This window comes from Molossus molossus, unplaced genomic scaffold (assembly GCF_014108415.1).
Source record: "Molossus molossus isolate mMolMol1 unplaced genomic scaffold, mMolMol1.p scaffold_m16_p_5, whole genome shotgun sequence".
Taxonomy (NCBI): domain Eukaryota; kingdom Metazoa; phylum Chordata; class Mammalia; order Chiroptera; family Molossidae; genus Molossus; species Molossus molossus.
Genome location: NW_023425388.1, coordinates 32846474 through 32854795, shown reverse-complemented (window position 1 = coordinate 32854795; position 8322 = coordinate 32846474). Strand labels below are relative to the sequence as shown.

General features: G+C 35.8%; 1 pseudogene; it reads left to right on the top strand.

Moving 5' to 3' along the window:
• The first annotated feature begins 489 nt into the window (after positions 1 to 489).
• LOC118616908 lies at positions 490 to 6210 on the top strand (annotated as a pseudogene).
• The last annotated feature ends 2112 nt before the right edge of the window (positions 6211 to 8322 follow it).

Here is an 8322-nt window from a genome sequence, read left to right as displayed (position 1 = left end):
AGGGGTTTGTTTTGTTTGTTTATTTTGCTTGATCCATTTACTTTTTCACCCAGTCCTCAACACCCTCCTTTCTGACAGCTGTAAGTCTGTTCTCTGTATCTAGGTATATTCATATATATATTTAAAATATACTTTATTCCTAGGGCAGTTTAAGGTTCATAAAGAAACTGAGAGGATGATACAGAGTTTGCCCATATACCCACTTGTTCCCACATATATACAGCCTTTATTACTACTCTTACCAGACTAATACATTTGTTATAATCAATGAATGTACATTAATACATAATTACCTCCCAAAGTCCATAGTTTACATTAGGGTTCACTCTTGGTGTTAAATACTCAATGGGTTTGGACAAATGTTTAATGGTATTTTAATGATGTTCTCCATTATAGTATCACACAAAGTAGTTTAACTGCCCTAGAAAAACTCTGTGCTTTGCCTAATCTTTATATAAGTTTCCAAATTATTAGTAAATACCAAGGAGCATGATTACTGGATCAGATGGTAAGAGTTTGTTTAATTTTAGAACTTCCAAACGGTCTTTGAACGCGACTGTTCCATTTTGGGTTTCCCACAGCAGTGAATGAAAGTTCTGGTGCTTCACACGTTCTCCTGCAGTTGATGTTGTTAGTGTTTTAGATTTTGGCTATTCCAGGTAAGTGTGTAGTGGTATCTCATTGTTGTGTGTTTTCCTGTTCAGATTGGTTAGACTTTGGGGGAAAAAAAAATCTCAATACTGTATGCACTTATTTTATTAAATTTTTTTTTCTTTATTGAATTTTAGAGAGAGAGGGAGAGAGAGAGAGAGAGATAGAAACATCGATGAGAGAACATCAATTGGCTGCTTCCTGCATGCCCCCACTGGGGACTTGGCCCACAATCTGGGCATGTGTCCTGACCAGGAATCTAACCAGTGACCTCTTGGTGCATGGGTCAATGCTCAACCACTGAGCCATACTGGCTGGGCACTTCTCATTCCTTTCTAAGTGAGATGAAACAATTGATCAAAATCAGGTGCTTGCTTTTCATGTACATAATAGCATTTTCAGAAGGATGTTAGTACAGATATTTAAATATAATTTCAGTCGATTAAAATTGTCTTGCAATTTGAGGGCAATAGAGGGATTTAAGCTTCAAAGATATAGAATATTACTCCTTAGGATTTTTGTGGATAGTTAGAATTAGTGTCTGAAGATTTCATTAGCTTGAATAATTTGTTGGGAATATCATTTACTTAAATAGAAAAGACCCATCTAAATGCGATATGAGTCTCTTTCTTTTCCTTTTCTATTCCCACATTTATTTTTTTCCTGTTTAGTAAGATTTAACAGAAAAAAATGTTTTAATGTTTAGAATGTAACAGAAAACTATTGAATAATAGTTTTAAATCAAGTGAGATAACAAATAGTAAGTAATGGTATCTTCTATTATGTACCTTTAATTTTCAAACCCCTTAAAATAAAATTTGCTTATCAATAAAGCAGGATAAAAAGATTGTTTTCATAAGCTATCTGATAAAACTAATTTTAAAAAGCATTTAAAAAACACTTTGATTTAACGTTTTATTTCTTTGTATATCTAAAGGAAAGATTCAATTAAAATTTCACAATAATTATATTAAAAATGGCTCTTCATTGGAAGTACGATTACCCTGTTGAATGGTTGATTTAGTCATTAATTTAAAAATGTTTATGTCATTTGTTCCATTATTGATGAGTACCACAAAGAATAAGGCAGTTATGGTGGCTTGTGCCCACCTAGAGATTCTAGTTGATTAGAAATTAGATAAGTGAAAGTGAACAATTAGATTCTAATTGAAGACACAAAGTGATCATTGCATTGTCACTAGTGCTATGATGAAGTCCCTTTACATTTTAGTTAATGCAATTCTCCAATTTAAAGTTAATTTGGAATTTAAGAAATATAATTTTAATTAATACTTTGTATTAATTATTAATACATTTAATTTAAAATTTGTGTGACTTCAGTACACTTTCTTTGAGTACTTACAATGTACAAGGCACGTTAGAACACAATGGTGTATAGTTCTCATTCTCAAATTATTTTGTAGTTTAGAATGAGAGACAAACTTGTAAATTGTTATATATATTCTGAGGCTGAATAAAATACATTCTTTTAGATTTTTTTTTTGTCTTCATCGAGGACACTTTTGCATTCCTCTTCAGATAGAGCAGGAGGGAGAGAGGAAGGAAGAGAGAGAGAAACATCAAGTTGAGAGAGACACATTGACAGGATGCCACCCACACGACCCCATCCGGGGCGGGGGACAAACTGCAACTGAAGTACATGCCCGTAGCGGAAACCGAACCCGGGACTCTCTGGTCCACGGACCGACGCTCTAACTGCTGAGCCAAACTGGCCAGGGAAAGTTCTTTTAGAGATTAAGGAAAAAACACTGAACATGCTGGGTGGCACATTTAGGTGAAAAGAATGAAGGCAGGCAGGGGACTGAAGAGCAGACTGAAGGGACATGTCAATGGTGTGCAACAAACTGTAGTACATGGAATTGCTAATCCCTCCAAATTCCTGAAACCCTGATACTGGATGCAATATTTATTATATGTAAGCCTCCTTCTCAACAGAGGAATATTTGTATTTACTAATTCTGCTCTGAGTTTCTGATGACCCAAGATTAAAAGCCAAGGCCATTCAAGGGGCCTTATTCCCATTGTGGTTTAATAGTCTGTAAGTGAGATTATAGTAATTAAAGTGGCTGAGACTGGTACTGCTACAGTTAGCTAGTTATTAATAACAGGCAAGGAGCAAAGGGAAAGCCAGACATTTTAGGCACGTCATTTGGACAGCTTCACCAGGAAGCTGCAATTTCACACTCCTCAAGGAACCATTGGCTCATTCCCTGCAGGTCGCTGGGGGAAGGAGTCCAATAAAGGAGCGGTAGATGCAGGCACAGTGAAGCTGGGGTAACTAGGGAAGGTGCCTGTCAGTCAAACCTAGGAACAGAGATCTTTGGCCAGAAGGGGTGGAGCCCGTGCAAACCTGTGAAAATTTGGGAATACATAATCCCCCAAAACAAAGGAAAGCTCCTCTCTTCGCTCATGACTCTCTTGGCTATCTGGTTCTCTTAATGAATTTTGTTTCATTTTTCATTTTTTTCTTTTAGATAAATATATGCTTTTCCCTCATTGTCTTGATGAAAAATAATTAATGCAGAACTTGAATTACTTCAATATATATAGACATGGGTTAACATGTTTCTTATAGAATATCTCTTAGTATTCAAACTTTATAGCATGTACATATTTAGAATTGCATCACTAAAATTTTGGCTTCAATATAACTTAAATTTTTTTTTTCCTTTATTGACTTTAGACAGAGAGGTAGTTAGAAACATCGATGAGAGAGAACATCAGCTGGCCGCCTCCTGCATGCCCGCCACTGGGGATTTGGCTCAAAACCTGGGCATGTGCCCTGACTGGGAATCGAACCAGGAACCTCTTGGTGCATGGGTCAATGCTCAACCACTGAGCCACACCAGCCAGGCACTTCAATATAACTTTTAATCATTAAATATATGATTAACAATACACTGATTAAATAGGTAAATAGACATGATCTATTGGATGTATATTATTAAGTATTATTTGGGAAATTAAATAATAACTATATTTTATCAGATGGGTACTAGACATGGTGGTGATTATTTGTAAGGTTTGTAAATATATAATTACTATGTTGTACATCTAAAAGTAATATTATATGTTAACCGTAATTGAAAATTTTAAAATAGAAAAATGTAAATCCAGTACTAAAAGTAAACTGGGATATCTTTTGTTACATAGTAGAGACTAAGATAAATAGTGTTTAAGCCTGGAAATGGGTACATATTGGCTCCTACTGGTCCTTGATTGTGAAATGTTATGTCAATCAAGTTAGGAGCTAAACTGAATTTGGATTTGTTTGTTGACATGATTACCTTACTTGCAATATAAGCTTCAAATTTCTCTGTAGTTCCTTTACCTTTGAAGAGTCCTCATTTCCAAACAAGAGAGGGAAGCAAACAGAGTGTCTGTTCCTCAGTGTCTGCTTTACCTTGAGCGTTAAATCTTGTCTTTTCCTTTGTGCCTTAGAGGTCTCCGTGCTCTTGACCTCCGTCAGCAGTAGATCTGGTTCCTGTTTCTCAATGCTCTCTAGCTGGTTTGGTGGGAGCAGTTATTCTCTGTTGTTCTGGTTCAACCTCTGTTTTGGACAGGTGCTCTCTCTCGGTGGAGGCCTGGCCTTCTCAGTGATTCTGCCCTTATTGCTGGAGGGAGACGCTTCTCATTGTCTGGATGCAAGACACATTCCTCCCCGTCCCCAGCTTCAGCAGGTCTTCATCTATGCCCCAGAGACACCAGGGTTCACTGCCTTTTCTCAGAGTCTGAAGGCCTTTTCTCTGTGGGAAAGTTGAAGGAGAAGGTGGAATACTGTGACTTTCTTGCAATGGCACCACCTCCTTCCACTACACCTGTATCACCAGGCAGGATTTCTTAAGGATCCATCCAGTTCCCAGTCCCATGCTTGAGAAGAGTCTGTGAGTAGATGAAAATCTCCCTTTGGTCTGGCTCAGGGTTACTGTCATGATAGCCCACACTCAGCCTGTAGCAATTTATTAAAGATTTTATGAGAATTCTCATTAGCTTGCATGGCTCTGATGTTTGTTTAATCCTTGTGAACAAATGTTGTTGTCTGGTGTCTTCTTGCATTCTTCTAATTTAACTTCGAGTTCAAGCTAACAGTTGTACCAGTAATGCATTGACTGCCAATGAGTTTAAGAAAAGTTGTGTTTTTGAAGATTATCCAACTTCCTTGTGGTAAAAGTGGCAGTATTGCAATATTTCCAGATTTCTATATTCCAGGCTGAAATCCCCACATTTTAAAGTTTGAGTAAAACAAACTCCTTCTAGAGAAATTATGTTGCTAAAATTAACAAAAAGTAGAAATTCTTAACAACACAGTGTTTGTGGGAAACCTGACGTATTATTCCTTCTAAAACGTGTCTTGCTTTAAGGTTTCAGTTTTCTACTCGCAACCTAGTGACTATCCAAAGCCCTGGGTTACAATTTCTCACAGGTGTCTTCCTTGGGTAACAGAATGAGCAGAGCAGTTAATGAGATATGTGCATTATAGATGATATGTAACACCTGGACTTTTCCTAGATTAGGGTTTTAAAAAAATATGTTTCAAATAATGTAGTTCAAATCTAAAAGTAACTCTAACTATTAGTCTGGTTTATATTCTAGCCCTAGATTCTCCAACATTCCAGGAAAAGAATTATAATATTATTATTGTAACCTTTTTTTTGTCTATTCTAAAAACTCCATGGAAATTTTCTAATACTATAAAATGGTATCACTATAGCCTGTGTTCTCATTTTATTGGGCAATTTTTCTATTGTGTCATAAAGAGTTATAACTTAAGACTTTTGCACCCAGTGCAAGGTCACACATACTTTATGAGCCAGTGATTGTAGAAGTGGGAGTACCATTCATCTCTTTATCCTCCTTGATGCAAAGTTGGCATTGGTCACATATTAGTAGGCTACAGTGGTAAAAAAAAAAAAATCTCAAAATAGATTGCAATACATTGAGCTCCACAGAGACAGTGCCGGGGCCAGCACAAGCCGGTGGGCACTAGATGACTGGGTGCTTGCTAATGAAAAGTAATTAAACATGGGTAAAGGAGTCCTAGAAAGCCAAGAGGCAAAATATCACCGTATGCTTTCTTTGTGCTCAAGAAGAAGCACCCAGATGCTACAGTCAACTTCTCAGAATTTTCTAAGTACTTCAAGAGGTGAAAGACCATGTCTGCTAAAGAGAAATTAAAATTTATATCCTTCCTAGAAGTGAAACAAAAAAGAAATTCAAGGATCCCAATGCACCCAAGAGACCTCCTTCGACCTTTTTCTTGTTTTATTCTGAATGTTGTCCAAAAATCAAAGTAGAGCCTCCCAGCCTTTCAATTGGTGATGTTGCAAAGAAGCTGGGAGAGATGTGGAATAACAGTGCCGCAAATGGCAAGCAGCCTTCAAAAGGAAGGCTGCTAAGTGGAAGGAGAAATATGAAAAGTGTATTGCTGCATGCCAAGCTAAAATAAAACCGGATGCAGCAAAAGAGGGAGTTGACAAGGCTGAAAACAGCAAGAAAAAGAAGGAAGAGGAGGAAGATGAAGAAGAAGGTGATGAATAAATTGGTTCTAGTGCAGTTTTCTTTTTCTTATCTAGAAAGCATTTAACCTGTCTGTATACAGCTAACTCCTTTTAAAGAAAAATCTTGAAATGTAAGGCTGTGTAAGGTTTGTTTAAAACTGGGTACACCATCAAATGTGTATTTAGATAGCCCTGTCCTGGTGGCAATAGCCACTGACTGTATTTTCAATTGCCTGGTACAGTAGGGGTTTGTAAATCGGCATGAATATTTAAAGCAGGTTCTTGTTGATGCACAGCACAAATTAGTCATATATGGGGATGGTGGTTTTTTCATCTTCAGTTCTCTAATGTAACTTATATGAAATAACAAACAGTTGCTTTGTTAACTGAATAGCACTCTGTAATTGCACAAAAATGTTGCAGTTGTTTTGTTGACATTCTGAATGTCTCTAAGTACATACAGTTTTTTTTCAACTGGGAAAAAAAATTCAAAATGTAGTGAGTGTGATAACTGGAAACAGTTTCTTAGTTCCCCTATTTGGCCTGGAAAACTTATGAGTTAAATGAGCTTTTAGCCTATTTTTTCCTTCTAAAAACTTGTTTCATGAAATGAATTCTGATATGGGTGACTACTAAAATGAATATTAAAAAATTCTGATGTAATCTTTTTTTTTCTTTTGTTTATTAAATTTATTTGGGTAATGTTGGTTAATAAGATTATATAGGTTTCAAGTGTACAGTTCTATGATACATCATCTGTATATTGTACTGTGTGCCCACCACCCAAAGTCAAACCTACTTCTGTTACCATATACTTGACCCCCTTTACAGTTTCGTATTCCCCCAACCCCTATCCCTCCGGTAACCACTATACTGTTGTCTATGTCTATGAGTTTTTGTTTTTTTTGGTTATTCATTTGTTGCTTTCAGTTTTACATCCCACATGTGAGTGAAATCATGTGGTTCTTAACTTTTTCTGTCTGACTTTTTACCTTAGCATGATATTCTCAAGGTCTCTCCATGTTGTCACTCCCTACTGGTTGAGGTTAATGAATGGAACCAGAGCTAAGGTGGGCGAGGTACGGAACTGAGGGACAAAAGGAAGTGCTCATGGCACGAGAGAGAAACGTGGCTATGAAATAGAAGGTATGCAAATTTCAAATTACACAATGCATTTTAAATAGAGAGGACAAAAACTACACATAAAAGAAAATCTAAAAGATGACTAAAACTTGAAAGAGGTTTACAATTTCAGTTCAGTGATGCGAGCGGTAGACTAAAAAGAGTGATTGCTCTTACCTTTAAAAAAATGAAAAAATGGGGTAACCTGATAATTAATTGCTTATTCTGAACTAAATAGAAAAATAAAGTTGCAGGGATAACATAAAAACTAAGCTGAATTTTAAGGTTTCTGTGTTTTGTGAATATTCATAACTTTTATTGAATATTCATAATTTTAATATTTATAATTTTTATTGCTGAATAATATGCTATTGTATGCATATGCCTTCTGTTAATGGGTACCTGAGTTGTTCCCACTTTTGGGAAATTATAAATAAAGTTGCTAGAAACAGTGATGTAAACAATTTATAATCAACTTCTCTGTACCTACCTGCTGGGATTTTTATTGGGATTATATTGAATATATAGGTCTAATTTTAAAGAATCAACAGCAGTGTAATATTAAATTGTGTAATCTATGAATATAGCTTTTCTCTCCATTTATTTAGATCTTTGATTTCTTTTGCTAACATTTTATTTTGTATTCAGAACACAGGTTTTGCATATACTTTGTTAAATTTATACCCAAGCATTCATTTCTTATGCTATCACAAATTACCTATCCATTTATATCTCTATACGTGCTAGAGAGATACGTATGTATATTTTAATTTTAGTCTCCAATTGTTGTATAAGAACATGATTCACTTTGTATACTGACTTTATATTCTGTGACTTTGATACATTCACATCTTGGTTCTAGGGGTTTGGATAGATTTAATGACACTTTCCACATATATAATTTTGTGTTCTGTGAATAGAGAGTGAATAATTCATAATTTTTATTACATGGGACTTAGTTCTGCCCATTGAGACCATTCTAGAACGATTCTAATCACAATTTCCATATCACTGCTCTTTATATACTGGA